Genomic DNA, 17105 nt, shown 5'->3' with positions numbered 1-17105 from the left:
TCATTGCGTCTGAAAGATACAATTGGATCCCTTCACACATTTGTCACAATTGATTTACCTACCTGAACTAGAAATAAAGGAGACCAGTGAGACCGCCTCATCTGTTTCATATTTAGATCTATGCATAAACATTCAGGGTGACAAAACACTCTCCACATGACTGTATGACAAGAGGGATGACTTCATCTTTCCAATCGTCAACTTTCCCTTCATGTCGAGCAATATTTCAGCAGCTCCAGCCTATGGTGTTTACATTTCACAACTTTTGAAATACAACCGAGCATGCTCTTTCAACCAAGAATTCAAAAAGAACGTTTTACGACTCTTGCTCAGAAGTTGTTTGATCAAGGTTACAACATTCAATTCATCCAAGGTTACAAGTAAAGCTTACAAAATGTTTTATGGAAAACATGTGGAAGACATTTCCAAATTTGACGCTTCAGTGTCAAAAAATGATGTCCAATGCAATTCAATTTTGTCTTGCACAATATGATCCCGTGTTTTTTTCAGGCTAGCAATTGACTTGCCTATGCATGTGTTTGTGACATGTGCCACCGTTGGGACAGTATGCGCTCACCTTTTCGTGAACACCCGCTGTCACTGTCTGATTCTGGTCCATAAACAAGGGGCGGTCGGGTAGCCTATGGGTTAAAGCGTTCGCTCGTCACGCCGAAAACCCGGGTTCGATTCCCGACATGGGTACAATATGTGAAGCCCATTTCTGGTGTCCCCCGCCGTGATATTGCTGGAATATTGCTAAAAGCGGCGTAAAACCTTACTCACACACCCCCATGAACACATGCTCATGATATAGTAGGAATTGTACAATGGGCACTGCTTTTAGCCGAGATTTCTTTCTTCTCAGAAAGGGTTTTAATTTGTTGCTTTGTCTAATCCCTGCATCACTTTGGGATTTCCTCCCACATCAAGCGGACACGCTGTGATGTAACCGAAAATACTGTATAAAGCGTCGTTAAAAAAAACCCACTCACTAACTCACTCACTCTCTCATTCGTCTACTTAACGTTTTACTGAGTCGTCTAAGTCCTGCATGTACCTTCGAACGTGAACGTACACCAATGTCACAATATTGATTGTTATGTCTACTTTATTGTTTCACGCTGGCGTATCAAATAAACAACGGCATTAGCGTTATGAATATCAACACGTTGATGGTGTGATGAGGAGGCTTAATACACATTCCTTTTCCGACTGTAGATCCTGATGAGCGAATCCTATTTTTAAATAGAGGATCAAGATTTGAGCTGTCAATTTATGAACGTGGCAATTTCAATGGGAGAGATTTAAGTTGAATAGAACGAAATCAGAACAACAGCCTTGGCATGATCCGCGATAATAAAGTAGATGTTGTTTTCGTCCATTCCCGTTAATCTTCAATTAAACTAACTGCATTATCCCGAAATGGGATTCCATTTTAAATCTTTCTGTTTGCATTCGTGTCTTCTCATGTGCCATAGCGACCGGTTCATGACAACGTTTGCGTGACTGAATAATTTAATTCGAAAAGCTTATTATCATGAGCAACATTTACTGTCAGCCAACCTGAACGAGCGGTACAATTATTATGTCAGTTCTTATTTTACAATTATTACTTTTTTCATATTTATGAGGGGGCACGGGTGGCCCTCGCTAAGGCGCCGCGATTCGCTGTGCCGAGTTGCGTCCCTTGGGCACGACAGAAACCTATGATTGTGGGCTCGAATCCCTGTTCCCCCCGATTATGTTTCTATGTTTGTAAGCACCATACCCGTGCTCGTGGGTTTCACCGAAGTGGTAAACGTCTGAGACCTGCATCACTTTGGGATTCCCTCCCACATTAAGCTGACACGCCGTGATATAACTGGAATACCGTTAAGAGCGGCGTTAGACCCAACTCACTCACTCATATTTTATATAATCCGTGTTAGGTGACCTTGACTGTATAAGGCTTGGTCCAGAGAGGAAAATAGGTATCGCCCTAAGCCCTTAGCCTGGTTTGAAAAGGTGCTCCATGACACCACACCTCAACTGCTATGTGTTGACCTTGCACAAAGTGCTTCTTGTATGCATGCACTTGCATAAAACAACCTTGTATATACCGCCAGCGATCGACTCGATATACCCGGAACCCTACACGGGTGGCTCCTAATTATATTAACGCCGCAAGCCTGTTCACGCACGCGTCTAGCGCCCTGTCACATGGGCGCTGCAAGGATGAATATACCCAACGCTGGTTATGACGAACGTCTGGTCCAGTCTGGTCAAGTGGTAGAGCGTCCGCCCGGGGAGCGGAAGGTCCGGGGTTCGATCCCCGGCCGCGTTATTCTAAAAGACGTTAAAAGATGGTACTTGTTGTTACCCTATCTGGCGCTCAGCATTAAGGGGATAAAACAAGGACTGGTCGGCACGGAGTCAGTATACTGTGTCTGAGTGGGGTATTTTTGTTAAACTGCGGGAGGGTATCTCAGTGGGATAGCACTATAAACTGGCATCTACACAACTACGTAGTTAGGACCTTCTTAGCGCTACGAGCGCTTTGTGGAACGGAGCCCTGGAGACTATCACATGACCACGGCTGACGTAACTCCCATTCTTTATCATAAACAAACAAGACGCGTAGATCGCTTTGTGGAACAGAGCCCATTTCGCTTTATCCGAAAATCACATTTAACAGAATATAGACGGTTATTACTTCCTATTGCTCATGATGTCAACCACTGATATACTGGTCCAATATCGATTATTTACAGGCCTGGAATTGCTGGAACATTGCGACCCAAACAAGAAACAAACAAGGCAGTCTTAAGTTTCAAAAAGAGCAGATAATATGTTCACTCAACCAGCTTACCTTATAACTTATTTATACCTCGTACTTGAAGCGATATTTACGATGACACTATCTCTTAACAAGAGGGGATCGATATCTTTCAACATAATCTATACCTTTGATAAAGCCCTACCCTCCTGCCTTTGACAGACAAACAAATCACTATACAGTGTCGGCGAGTATAAAGGCCATTCCCATGTTAAGTCACTTTCAATGATAGGAGCGAGTAGAGGTCCCGCGTCTGCCACCGTGCTAAGTGATTTTGGTTCTGCAATAGCTGGGGAGATCCATTCATGTCTTCGAGGTAGACTATGGTAGCTTATCTTCGTTTCGTTTCGTGTCAGCCGTGGATACGGCAAGGAAGGTCTGACCAGGCTTGGACTGACATGTACAAGGAAGTCATCAGCTGCAGATTAACTGAGGATTAAGCAGTGTTTTCCATTACAGTGATTATCCGTCCTGTATCTTTTCCTTGTCACAGGTGAGAATTAATTAATATACCACATCTTTATTTCAATTGTCAAAATGATTTGAAATGCACATTTTGAAATGAACAACAAGTGGCACTGTCTGATGACAGGGTTTTTGAAATGAGCATCAAATATCCGTTTTGACTGTTTATCGTATTATCATGCTATATAGACACTGTTGCTTGTAATTTAACAATTGGTAGAGATACATGCATGCATCTTGAATCATATTACATTGTATTGTATTTATTATTTGAAGACATGTCTTTGTAAACTTGAACAGTGAACATGTCTTTCAAAATCGTGTTCCAGTTACGTGAAATTGGCATTTTCCAGTGGGAATTTCAAGTGAGGTTAAGTCAAGTTTTCGAGCACCATTAAAATGAAAGAGTTTTGTGTAGTTGACTTTCTCTGGATCCATGCGTTAATCTGTGACTTTGTGAAGAGATATATACTACTCCAAATATGTTAAGGAACACCTGATTCTTTCATATGACCATAGTTAATCTGACATGTCATAACAGATAAACTATAATCATATGAAAGAATCAGGTGTTCTTTAACTTCTTTTGAGTAGTATATATTTTCTTGCATAAACAGCACCCTACTGTTCATAATACCATTGTTAATTGTCATATCCATATCAATTACAATCACATTAAGTATCCACACCAACAGCCTTCTGTGTGTATTAGTTGCACAAACTAAGCATGACCAGAGCCCGAGGCATAAGCATTTGGTTGCTATTGACACCTTACTGAGTTGCAACTCCGTGTCGATTTCATTAAATATGCATGCATTGCAACACCTTACAGCCTATAAGGTGTATATAGAAACACATACATCAAATCGATTTCAGATTTCATTTGGCCACAATAACCCTGTGAGTTAATTATGTCTACAGACAAAGAAAACATTAACGTACCCTCTTGCCTTGCCTTGCCTATGATATGGAATTGACAACAGATGACAGGGAAATGCATCGATTCAGATTTCGTCTCAGGAGAATATTCTTCGGAATTCTGTCATTCATCAATGCTTCAGCATAACAGTGAACGAGTCCGTTTTACGTTGTAACGTTCCACTGTTAAGGACACGGACGTGTAGAGTATGTATAACATGTAGATGTCACTGTCTGGATCACTCATTTTGTAGAACCACAGTTGTTCATTTCACAAGTGACATTGCAATTATCACAGGCAGCATGCCACGGTGATATTTGTTTCGGGTTGATTATGTCGTTGATGGGGACAGCATACTAAAGACACATTGTAAAATGTACCCCAGTTCATCAACATGTATGGCGTGCTGCAACAATTACCACTGCTGCTGCTGCTGCAGCCGCTGCTACTGCTACTTATACCAATGTGTTGTGTTAAACGTCGTGACATTCCTGGCGTATTGCTGAATTGCTCACACGCTATTACTGCTTCTACAAAAAAGGATAATACCACCAGTGAAAATAATAATATAATAATAATAATAATAATAATAATAATAATAATAATAATAATAATAATGATGATGATGATGATGATAATCAAGAATGCCCATATCAAGGAAAAACTTCGGGTATAGTACAAATGTAGACTTAAGAAGATCTGGAGTTCAGAGCTGAACGCTCGCAATAAAGTAAAAGCCACAAATACGTATGCTGTACCCGTGCTTTCATATTCTTTTGGTGTTGTTGATTGGACGAAACAAGAAATTCAGGGTATTGATACCCTCACACGAAGAATCATGTCAGACAATAGATCCCACCACCCTCGCTCTTCCCTCAATCGCTAATATTAACCAATCATTAACGTTTGGGCTATTCGTGATAGAATTGTTTTGTGCATTTTTGCACGCATTTATTTGTCTGACGATCCTCTTGTGAAGCATGACAAGATTCATGGTGAAAACAAGGCATTCCACAGTTTTCTAAAACGAGCCAAGGATGTCGGACATAATCTCAATGTCGGTGTTGATTTTGTTGATGGTTCTGTACTGCTGGACAGAAATGGTACAGAAATAAGTGTCAACCAAGCGAAGTGCCATATCAAGTCGGCCCAGACTTCAAGTAAAGGCTATCTGAACGACCACTGCATCGAGTTTGTGTGCAGTGTGTTGAGAAGATCAGCAATCCTGCAGAGTCCTTCTCTTGGATGAAGTCGTCTGGCCTGAAAAGTGAAACAAAAGGCTTTCTGTTTGCTGCTCAGGACCAGTCACTTCCCACTCGAAACCGTCAATGTGTGGTTATGCATCAAAATGTAAATATGAAATGTAGATTATGTAATGAATTTAATGAGAGACTGTCCAACACATTGTCAGTGGATGCCGAGCTTTGGCACACACACAGTATCTTAAAGGACATGATGGTGTAGCTCGATCATTTTATTGCCGTCTTCGCCATGCTTATGGTTTTGACACAGAGGTCCACCCCTGGTACGACCCGGAGTATGTAGAGGGCGTCATGGAAAATGATAAATACACAATTCTTTTGAATAGGCCCATTTACAGCCTCAGACGTATCCAGACCAACAAACCTGATCTTGTCCTTTTTGATAAATCCAATGAAATCATTTATATTATTGAATTTTCTGTCCCTTTTGACACTAATGTGATTGACAAGATTGAGGAAAAACATGGCAAATATGCGGACCTCGCTTTCGAAATGTCACGCTTGCATCCCAAGTACCAAGTTGTCCGACACCCCATTGTTCTCGGTGCCTTAGGTTTGGTACCTCCACATCTGTTGACTGACTGACAGAGTACCCGGGTTTGCTACCAGGAATATAGTCCATCTGACAATCTGGGGAATGCAGAAGGCTGCAGTGTTGGGGAGTCTTCACATTCCCCGAAAATATCTGGGTGGGTATTCTGCATTTTTCTTTTTTAATATGTACAAAATAATAATATACACACAAACGCTTAACAAAATGTAAAAATGAACTGAACATAATAAAACGGTATGGCTTAAAAGATCGCTGACATTTGATGCACGGGGATTTTTGAAAGTATGTGGAACCTTTTCGTGTAGAGTGTTAACAATTTACATCCCTTCCCCACCACAAACATGCAGTGCTGTATCCTCGGTGTTCCAGACGTCTGTGAAATAAAACACTGTGTTGTCGATACTTCTGAGTGTTATTGACACGATAAATAACAATTTCTGACATGCAGATCGATATTACTTGAAATACACGTGTTACGTCTTCTTATCCGCGTTACATGCAATAAATACATCTTAGCATAGTCTAGTTATAATATCGACATAATACGCCTCATGGTGCATCGGGAGTCTCATTAGCTCGAACTGTCGTTAAAGGCGACGTGAATTTGTGATCTCGACAGATTCTTTCAGATACTTTGTCTACATGTAGTATCGAGAAGTTAATTGTCTCGTATTACGGAAGGGCGGCCTAGTGGTCAAATCGTTCGCTCGTCCGGGTTCGATTCCCGACATGGGTACAATGTGTGAAGCCCATTTCTGGTATTCCCTGCCGTGATATTGCTGGAATATTGCTAAAAGCGGCGTAAAACCATACTCTCTCACTCATTCACTCGTATTACGGATAACTCGAACTGTCGTTCAAGGCGACGTGGCGTTGTGGTCTCGACAGAATCATTTAGATAATATAGTCTAATCGCGGCACTTTACTTGCCTCAAACTATGGATAACTCGATTATGTTCGGTTCACGTAAGAGTTAACAAGGCTTTCGGTATAAGAGAACAAATCTTATGAACGTGTTTCGAGGGTATGCAAACTTCTCCAAATCAAACAGAGGAAACATAATTCAGTAATCTGACCGTTGTTTTATGCCGCAGTTACCGCTATTCCATCTGTAACCCGGCGGTCTGACCAGACAATCCGGTGACTGAAAGTGTGAGCACCGATGTCGGCCATCACGGGCACGATGGCTCTGTGTCAGCGAAATGACAGAGCCTGACCACCCGATCCCCATCTCAGTCGAATGTTACGATGAGGAACTTTTCTTATACTAAATCCCCACATAGCGTTTGATAATTCACCATACATGTATATGCGGCCGCCTTCGTGGTGTAATGGATAGAGCGCCCGCCCCGAGAGTGGAAGGTTGGTGGTTCGATCCTCTGGCCACGTCATCCCAAAAGACGTTAACATATGGTACTTATTGTTGTCGTGCCTGATACTCGGGATTATGGGGATAAAACAAGCACTGGTCGGCTCGGGGTCAGTATAATCCATGTTAAACTGCAGCAAGGTATCTCAGTGGGATAGCACTAAAATCTGGCATTAATCCGGACTGTTACAAGCAGCCACACATACTTGCATGATGTCGCTGTTTAGTGCAATGACCTTGAACGTGACGTTACACCTCAAACATGTGTATGAAATTCTAACAAATGGTGGTTACATTTTAATGCAAGAATTGCTAATCCGGAAAACTCTGCTTTCGTACTATTACGAGTGATAACCCTTATATACACCGAAACATTGCTTTGTACCCATTATTCATTTATCCAGACATTTGTTATTCGGACGATTTCAGTAGGAATTCTACTGCCTGGATCATCAGGGTTCCACTGTAAAAACTAAATGGGAGACCAATACGAACCCATGGACTTATTAATACGGATGAAATCACTGGCAATGTTGCCGTCAGGACAATAAAGTGAGTGAGTGAGTGAGTTGGGTTTTACGCCGCTTTTAACAGTATTCCAGTTATATCACGGCGTGTCAGCTTAATGAGGGAGGAAAGCCCGAAGTGATGCAAGTCTCAGACGTTTACCACTTCGGTGAAACCCACGAGCACGGGAATGGTGCTGACAAACCTAGAAACATAATCGGAGTTAACCGGGATCGAACCCACATTCATAGGTTTCTATCGGCGCCTTAGACGACTGGGCCATCCGTGCCCCCCTCAGGACAATGAAGATTTCGCTGTACAATAATGGTTAATAATACGTTCCAGTTTAATCGTAATGATTTCAATGGAAACTGTCAGGGTTTAACTGTACACAATACCGGCATCAACAACAATAACAGTGAATGGACGAAGTACGATAAGGGCCTCTTCTGACCATCTGTCAATGTCAAATGTTAAAGTTGTTGACAATATTTATTCGGATAAAAACTATATTTTTTAACCTTTCTTTTACGTATTCCTTTTCTAATTATCACACGATCAAAGAACACAAGACGCCTGCTAAATTAGTGAATAGGTACGATTTTCTTGAGCTATGAACAAGATGATATTTTTTCCATATACATGCATGTGTTCTGTCTACAGGTTCGGAGAAAATCAACTTTTTAAAAGAGTTGCTCATTTTCAAATATTAGCAAAATGCTTCTTGAAAACTTCTCAAAAAGCCGTTTAACATGTTTTAGCCTAATTTCTATATAAGGTGGTAAAAGTCCAAAATATACAAGTCTTAAAAAGAACAAAATCAAATTGTCAATCATATGAACGAATCAGATACTTTGTTCTTATTTCGTTAATAATGTTAGAACTCGTGGGCCAGAGAGGGACCGTTTCATACATTATACTTTGAGGAATTTTGAACAAATGTGTACACATGTCCTATGTTAATCGTCCTGTTGATTCCGAGTATGACCCGTGAAGATCCAGGTTAGAATTGATCTTTAGCCACCCATACTTGTCGTAAGAGGCGACTGACGGGATCGGGAGGTCAGACTCGATGACTAAGTTGATGCATGTCATCGTATGCTCATTATGCCAATCACTGGATTGTCTTGCCCAGATTCCATTACACAAAGACCGCCGTCACACAGCTGGAATATTGCTGAGTGCGGCGTTGAAAAACAAACAAACAATTTCGAGTAAACACAATAAAGACATACTCGAAACATATCCGATGTTAGTTTGTCTTGCAATGTCATGGCCGCACACTCTGATGAATCACTAGATCAAGAACGAAACTCTGACCCGGAGGAGATTTCGGAGTAGAATAGATACCCAGCAACCTGTGCTTGTCATCGGGTGATCAGACTCAGCGACATCGATGCTCATCACATCAACCACTGGTTTATCTAGCCAAAACTATTTAGCTGTAATATTTCGTGCGGTGTTAACCAATAACAACCAAACATCAACACCACTGCGATCTAGAAGTACACAGGCAGAGAGACTGTCCTTTTCCCCAACACATATCCCTGGGAGACAAAAGTGTGCAACTATGATACCTCTGGTCGTTGTCGGTGATAATTATCCCCAAGCTGAAATTGACGCCCTCACCGACAGCCATAGACATAGATATGTCAGCATTCAAAGTGATATTTACAACTCAACGAAGTTGTCTATCGCCGACTGATTAAATCCAAAGATTTGACTAGCCCCTTATCGAGGTGTCAGCTATATCTATTATGGAGATTACCAATGTTTGGAACATTTCATACGGATATGCTCCCCTTTTTGCGAACACCTGGTATCGTCACTGTTTTATAGTCATTCAGAAACACATGCTCGTGATATATTCGAATCGTACAATCCATTCTGTTTTTGTCAGAGATTTCTTTTGAATATGGAGAGGGTTTTGTCGCTTTTAATTAAAACTTCATGATTTTAATAATATTAGGAATACTGAAAATCCAGAGAATTAAATGGTTTCAGTTTCAAAATCGTATTAATGATAAATCCATATGTCTCACTTAAGAATTTATAAAGTAAAGGCAAGAATGCGATTCATTGCCATAAATTGCCGGGTAAACGAAAGAATTCACTTAAAAAATGGATTTTATCATAAAATTACAAACGTTATAAGAAAGTTACTAGGCTGAAAACAGCCACGAAAACACTCTAAACACGTAAGGACAAAAACTAAGTTATGATACCCGCATCAAATATATTCATCTTATAACCATTTCTTGTTTGTTTGATTTTTAGCCACCATCAAACAAGAGTGTATACGTTCTTTTACCCGGCAGTTTATATCAATAACATGATTTAGAATGTGTCAATGTCTCATAACGATTAGTATCCCAGGCTAAAATAAACTTCTACTAAAGAGTTCATAGCCAGATACATGATTAATGTGGACTCTCATACACTTAAATTTCTCGTTCACTCCCCTCGCATGGCAAAGTTGGTTGTTTGGCTTGTGTTGTGTTGTGTTGTGTTGTGTTGTGGCTTGTGTTGTGGCTTGTGTTGTGTTGTGTTGTGTTGTGGCTTGTGTTGTGTTGTGGCTTGTGTTGTGTTGTGTTGTGGCTTGTGTTGTGTTGTGGCTTGTGTTGTGTTGTGTTGTGGCTTGTGTTGTGTTGTGTTGTGGTTTGTGTTGTGTTGTGTTGTGGCTTGTGTTGTGGCTTGTGTTGTGTTGTGTTGTGTTGTGTTGTGGCTTGTGTTGTGTTTTGTTGTGGCTTGTGTTGTGGCTTGTGTTGTGTTGTGTTGTGGCTTGTGTTGTGTTGTGTTGTGTTGTGGCTTGTGTTGTGTTGTGTTGTGTTGTGGCTTGTGTTGTGGCTTGTGTTGTGTTGTGTTGTGGCTTGTGTTGTGGCTTATGTTGTGTTGTGTTGTGGCTTGTGTTGTGGCTTGTGTTGTGTTGTGTTGTGGCTTGTGTTGTGTTGTGTTGTGTTGTGTTGTGGCTTGTGTTGTGTTGTGGCTTGTGTTGTGTTGTGTTGTGTTTTCCTACAACGATGCAGTAATCTGACAACACACTGTTTGTCGTTTCACACCGCAGTCAGCAATATTCCAGCTGTATCTCCGCGGCCAAACCATAGAGTGAAAGTATGAGCACCGCTATACGCCATCCGGGGTACGATGACATTGATACAGAATCTGACCGCCCGATCCCCATCTCACCCGACTTTAACGACAAGCACGCGGTTGATGAACTTTTCAGATACTAAATCCCCACAAGGTGGTTGATGAGTATATGCAAGTATATGCGGCCGTGGTCTAGTTGATAGAGCGTCTGCCAGGAGAGCGGAAGGTCGGTGGTTCGATCCCCTGACCGCGTCATTCGAAAAGACGTCAAAAGATAGAACGTGTTGTTACACTGCCTGATATGGAATACTACAGGGGACATTGTCGCGTTGTCGCCCTTCCAGAAACAAACAAAAAGTGTCACCGCGACAATGCGACAAATAGCCAAAATATCACGTTGTCGCAATGTCGCTCTTTGGCTAATTCTAACACTTTTTGCTTTGTTTTGGAAGGGCGACAATGCGACAACGCGACAATGCCCCTTGTAGTAATCCATAGTCTGATGATCGGCATAAAAGTGAAAAAAATAAGGACTGGTCGGCTCAGAGTCAGTATACTGTTTTCTCAGTGGGCTAGCACTATAAAACCGGCACAACAGGACTAGTACAAACAGCCACCCCCAAAGTGCATGCACGCCACTCAATACGTACGCGAAGTTCTATTTCACCTTTCCGTTGCACCTTAAATTGGAACTTGCATCGTAACAAGCCTTCACATTCTGTATATAATTATTACATGTATATAAATCGACTCTTTCAGCTGCTGACCTGTTTAGTCTCGCACCTGCCTTCCTACTCGTCAGTTACTAATCATGACGCTAGTGACACGATACGACGTGCAGCCAGTGCTCGAAATGGGTTCATTTCATTACAGTTTACGCATTGTCAAGCACATGCTAATAGCGAGAACCATGCTAATTTGGGAATTTATACATCCGAATAATTGCACTGAGGAGATTCTAAACGTGCTATTACAATGCCCATGTGCTCTGTTGTCTTTATCGATCGAAGATAAGAAATGTCAACCTTCTGAAGTTTGTTTACTCGTTGTAGATTTCGAGATTGACTGTTATCTACAACTTGGCAATTACACCTGTGTAAACACACTAGAAACGTTAAGTTTCTTATCGGGTTAATGGATTGCATCAAGGATCAATGCACGAAAACTGTGTACATTGTGTTAATTGAGTTTACAGATCGGAAGAAGGGCCAAGTTGTTTACTAACAAAGATATGCACAAGGTGTACACATACTTTGGTGGTCGAGCGGTATCATGTTCTACACGATGAGCAAGGTGGTGTGTGTGTGTGTGTGTGTGTGTGTGTGTGTGTGTGTGTGTGTGTGTGTGTGTGCGTGGCTGCACGTACTAGTCCAAACTTACGCCTTGATTTATAGCACTAACTGAAATAACAAGCCACAATATACTGACTCCGAGCCGTCCAATGTTTTATCCCCTTTAGCCGAGCCCCAGGCAGGGAAACAACAAGTACCATCTTTTAACGTCTTGAGGTATGACGCGGCCGGGGTTCTAACCGCGGACCTCCCACTCTCCGTATCAATGAACACAGTTGACTGTAGAGAAGATTTCTTCACTTCTGCACAGTCATATTTTATACTTTCAATGCAAAGTTTCGGTACAGATAACCTTCCGTAAATTCATGTTAACCTCATTTAAATCTATTCTAATACCGTTATCTGAATTCATTTATTTAATATGTCTCGCGAGGTATCATTAATACATTTTACGAGAAAGCGTTTAGTCTAACTGCTCCTGAATACCTCGTTTGGGTTGTAAAACCTCTTCCTGCAAATGAAAACGCAAGACACAGAGTTTATCAGATATCCCAATATTCATCACTGACGGGACTATTAAAGAGTGACTACTGTTTAATAGCCCAGTCAGTCAGCATTCAGATAGCAAGAATTTTTACGTTCTCAACAATTCCACTTGTCTTGTGCTTCTTTCGGGTGGATAATGAAAACGTCGCATTTTTAAACGTCGATCGGATGATTTGAAATGGAATTTTTATCATCATTTTAATATTCTTCTGGAATTCCTTCATTTTCATCTTTATACTGATACAGACGTTGGTGATGATACTACTGAGAAGATTAAGGCAATGTGTTGAAAGTGATTTTGATGATAATAGTGCTAATGGAGACTGTTATGCGATTGATTGTGTAATTATGGGTGAGTGAGTGAGTATGGTTTTACGCCGCTTTTAGCAATATTCCAGCAATATCACGGCGGGGGACACCAGAAATGGGCTTCACACATTGTACCCATGTCGGGAATCGAACCCGGGTTTTCGGCGTGACAAGCGAACGCTTTAACCACTAGGCTACCCGACCGTTATTATGATCACGATGACTATGATAATACTGCTACAGCATTATGTCCGTGGATCAGTGTTAACTGGTATGTTTCTGACCACCTGGTGTCATGACTGATTTTCAGCGATCCATTCATGTAATTTTCACAAAAATGTTTGGTTTTTACGCCCCATGGAATTTATTCCTTGTACTTCTCTGTCATTGAGGCTTTATAGTATCTCAGAAATCTCTGCACTAAAACGCACAAGACGTAATTAAAAATTAACACATCGTTTTTTGTTTCACCACCACCAAAAACAACCGCGCTATTGTTTTACTGGTTTGTCTAGTCCATAGCAAGATTTTATGGTCAAGACTAGGTTGTTTACTGCTGTACCGAGTTTGACAACAAACACTCAATTCTTTATGCTGATTGTATGAGACGCGGGTGCTATCCTTAGTGCAGACGTACCTACCCTTTTCGCGAACACCTGGTGTCATCTTTCATTTTCTGTGATCCATTCATATAATTTTCACCACTTATTTTGCTCTTTTCTCCCAAAAGAATCTATTTCGGCAGATAATCGAGGGTGATTAGTCTCTGGCGTTCAGAGTATATATTTACCAGGTGACTTATCTAAATGTATCTTGAATGTATTTGAAGACACACTACACCAGCAACATTGGCACAGATATGCCATCGGCTGCGATCAACATCACCAGTGTTGTTATAAAAAGTAAGAATTCAGGGAATACAGTTTTCGTGCTACGTTTGGTCCTCTATGGAATCCTGGAAGGGATATTGTCGCGTTGTCGCACTGTCGCCCTTCTGAAAACAGTGAGTGAGTGAGTTGGGTTTAACGCCGCTTTTAACAGTATTCCAGTTATATCACGGCGTGTCAGCTTGATATGAGAGGAAAGTCCGAAGTGATGCAAGTCTAGCTCAGACGTTTAACACTTCGGTGAAACCCACGAGCACGGGTATGGTGCTGACAAACCTAGAAACATAATTGGGGCAAACCGGGATTCGAACCCACAATCATAGGTTTCTGGCGTCCCCAAGGGACGCAACTCTGCAGAACGAATAGCGGCGCCTTAGACGACTGTGCCTTCTAAAAACAAACAAAAAGTGTAAATAATAACCAAAGTGCGACATACTGCAATGCGACAACGCGCACCCAGAAAATGTTTATGTGATGGAGAGGCTGGATTTCGAGTGAGTGAGTGAGTGAGTTGGGTTTAACGCCACTTTTAACAGTATTCCAGTTATATCACGGCGTTTCAGCTTAATGTGGGAGGAAAGCCCGAAGTCTCAGACGTTTACCACTTCGGTGAAACCTACGAGCACGGGTATGGTGCTGACAAACCTAGAAACATAATTGGGGCGAACCGGGATTCGAACCCACAATCATAGGTTTCTGGCGTGCCCAAGGGACGCAACTCTGCACAGCGAATAGCGGCGCCTTAGACGACTGGGCCTTCTAAAAACAAACAAAAAGTGTAAATAATAACCAAAGTGCGACAATGCTGCAATGCGACAACGCGCACCAAGAAAATGTTTATATGATGAAGAGGCTGGATTTCGAAGTTGTTTCCAAACAATTCATAATATTTTTTATTATCGAGACAATTTGTCTTTATATAAAGGGAGATTGTTTTGTGCTTTTGTTGATTTGAAAGCTGCCTTCGATTGTGCATCAAGGAATGTCCGCTTGTGTAAAGCATGGAATGGAATTATCAAGGGTAAGACATATAGATTGTTACATAACATGTGTGCCAATATGAAATCATGTGTGTCTTTGGAAAAAATGTGTACAGCTGTCTTTGAATGTATGTTTGGAGTTCGTCATGGTTGCCAGTTATCCCCGTTTCATGTTCATACTTTATAAATGACATTGTCCAGTTCCTGAGCTCCGGTGGCCAAAGGTGTATAAATATTGAACTCCCGAATAATTATATTATTTTATTTACAGATGGCATTTTTTTGTTTGATGGTGCTGTAATAGATCTCAAGTAACAAATTGAAAAACTGGTATCTTATTGTGATAAATGCCAGTTTTATGTCAATATTGACAAAACTAACGTTATTGTATTTATTTCGTGAAGCGGGTAGACTTCGGAAATATGAGAAAAATGAAATTATATATAATTGAACCTCTTACCTATAAATATTTATCTCTCAAACTCTGGTTCGTGCAAACACAAGCATAGGAATTTATACTTTCGTTGAAATCTCAAATTAAATTTTTTATAATTTATTATAAAGGTAATATTAAATTTACATATGTTTATGCCACATTTTGCTAGTTTTAACACTAGGGTCAGAAATAAAGGGGTTCAACCCATCACCAAATATTTTGGATGTACATGGTTGTTTTGTAAATTATTGTTAAATTCTAGAACATCCACACCAAATACTGTGGCCAGAGGGTGACTGGGTCGATATTCTTTAAAGGTAAATCCGCACGTTAAAATTATTAGATATTGGATAATATTACTCTTTCCTCAAAATATTCCTATTATTGAAACAAATGTAATTTGATCAATGTGGGTTAGCAGAATAGCGAATTCATTGTTGGGCTTTGAGTGTTAAGAAAATGTGATTTAGATTTGGTTTTGGAATTTTGTGGGTCTAACAAGATCTCATTTGCAGCCAACAGTTTTTATAAAAGAATTTCAACAAAGGTGTAAGGAAAGATATCGATAATCAGTTGTATTTTGAGAAATTAATAAATATATTTCATCTTTACAAGCATATTAAGACAGAAAATATATTTGAAGATTATGTTTGTTGTAAATGTTAAACCATATAGAATTACTTTATCTCGTCTTCGTTGCTCGTCTCTTGATTTAATGGTTTCTGAAGGTAGAACGTTGAATATGCTCCCAATTTGCAATCAACCGATTAAGTCCATTATGCATTGTACCCACTGTAGATAACGTATATCAATTTTACTGCAATTGTCCGTTCTATCAAGACAACATCTTCTTCCTAACTATTACATTGTACACCCAAGAGAAAGAAAGTCTGTCCACCTCTTAACATCTTGTAATGTTCATATCATTCAAGCCTTGGCTAAATATACCTTTACAGAGTTTAAAAAACGCAGTAAACGCTTAAAAAAAATAACAAAGCTGTTGTGTGCCTCCAAGGTTTATAGGGGGCACGGGTGGCCCAGTCGTCTAAGGCGCTGCGATTCGATGTGCAGAGTTGCGTCCCTTGGGCACGCAAGAAAACCTATGATTGTGGGTTCGAATCCCCGTTCGCCCTAAATATGTTTCTAGGTTTGTCAGCACCATACCCGTGCTCGTGGGTTTCACCGAAGTGGTAAACGTCTGAGACCTGCATCACTTCGGGATTTCCTCCCACGTTAAGCTGACACGCCGTGATATAACTGGAATAATGTTAAAAGCGGCGTTAAACCCAACTCACTCACTCACTCACTCCAAGGTGTATAATAATGCTTTTTCGTATTATATATTTGGCCGGTGGCCTATTTACCGACACAAAGCATTCATACTTGACTTTTGACTACATGCACGTATGCATCATAACTGGCATAAAAGTAAACACCTTAGCAACATGCCCAGAACACAATCCAACAGAATCAGTTACAAAAACAGTTAACTAATTACAGCCACGGGAGATCTGTTGACAGTAATGGTCAAATATCCGATCTCGTTCCTGAGACCGCAGCGAAATCTACATGTAAACAGTGCAAATCACTGATTGGTCTGAATTTTGTTTATATAAGGGAATTGTAAGTTTGCACAAGTTGACATGATCCTTGATTCATGTCTGTTGTAAAAGTG

General features: G+C 40.7%; 1 protein-coding gene across 2 annotated transcripts in view; it reads left to right on the top strand.

The window, feature by feature from the left end:
* The window catches only part of LOC124135588 (atrial natriuretic peptide receptor 1-like), a 654598-nt gene that overhangs the window by 155796 nt on the left and 481697 nt on the right, over positions 1–17105 (top strand). Inside the window, exon 1 of one of the 2 annotated variants that reach the window (XM_046500985.2) lies at positions 3066–3308. The exons of the other annotated variant lie outside the window; for it this stretch is intronic. The gene's annotated coding sequence lies outside the window, so the exon portion shown is untranslated. Of the gene's footprint in view, positions 1–3065; positions 3309–17105 lie in introns of those variants that run through there. 2 annotated transcript variants of the gene reach the window in all.

This window comes from Haliotis rufescens, unplaced genomic scaffold, assembly GCF_023055435.1.
Source record: "Haliotis rufescens isolate VD_foot unplaced genomic scaffold, xgHalRufe1.0.p SCAF_70, whole genome shotgun sequence".
In the NCBI taxonomy this organism is placed as follows: Eukaryota; Metazoa; Mollusca; class Gastropoda; order Lepetellida; family Haliotidae; genus Haliotis; species Haliotis rufescens.
This window is presented reverse-complemented; position numbering and strand designations above follow the sequence as displayed.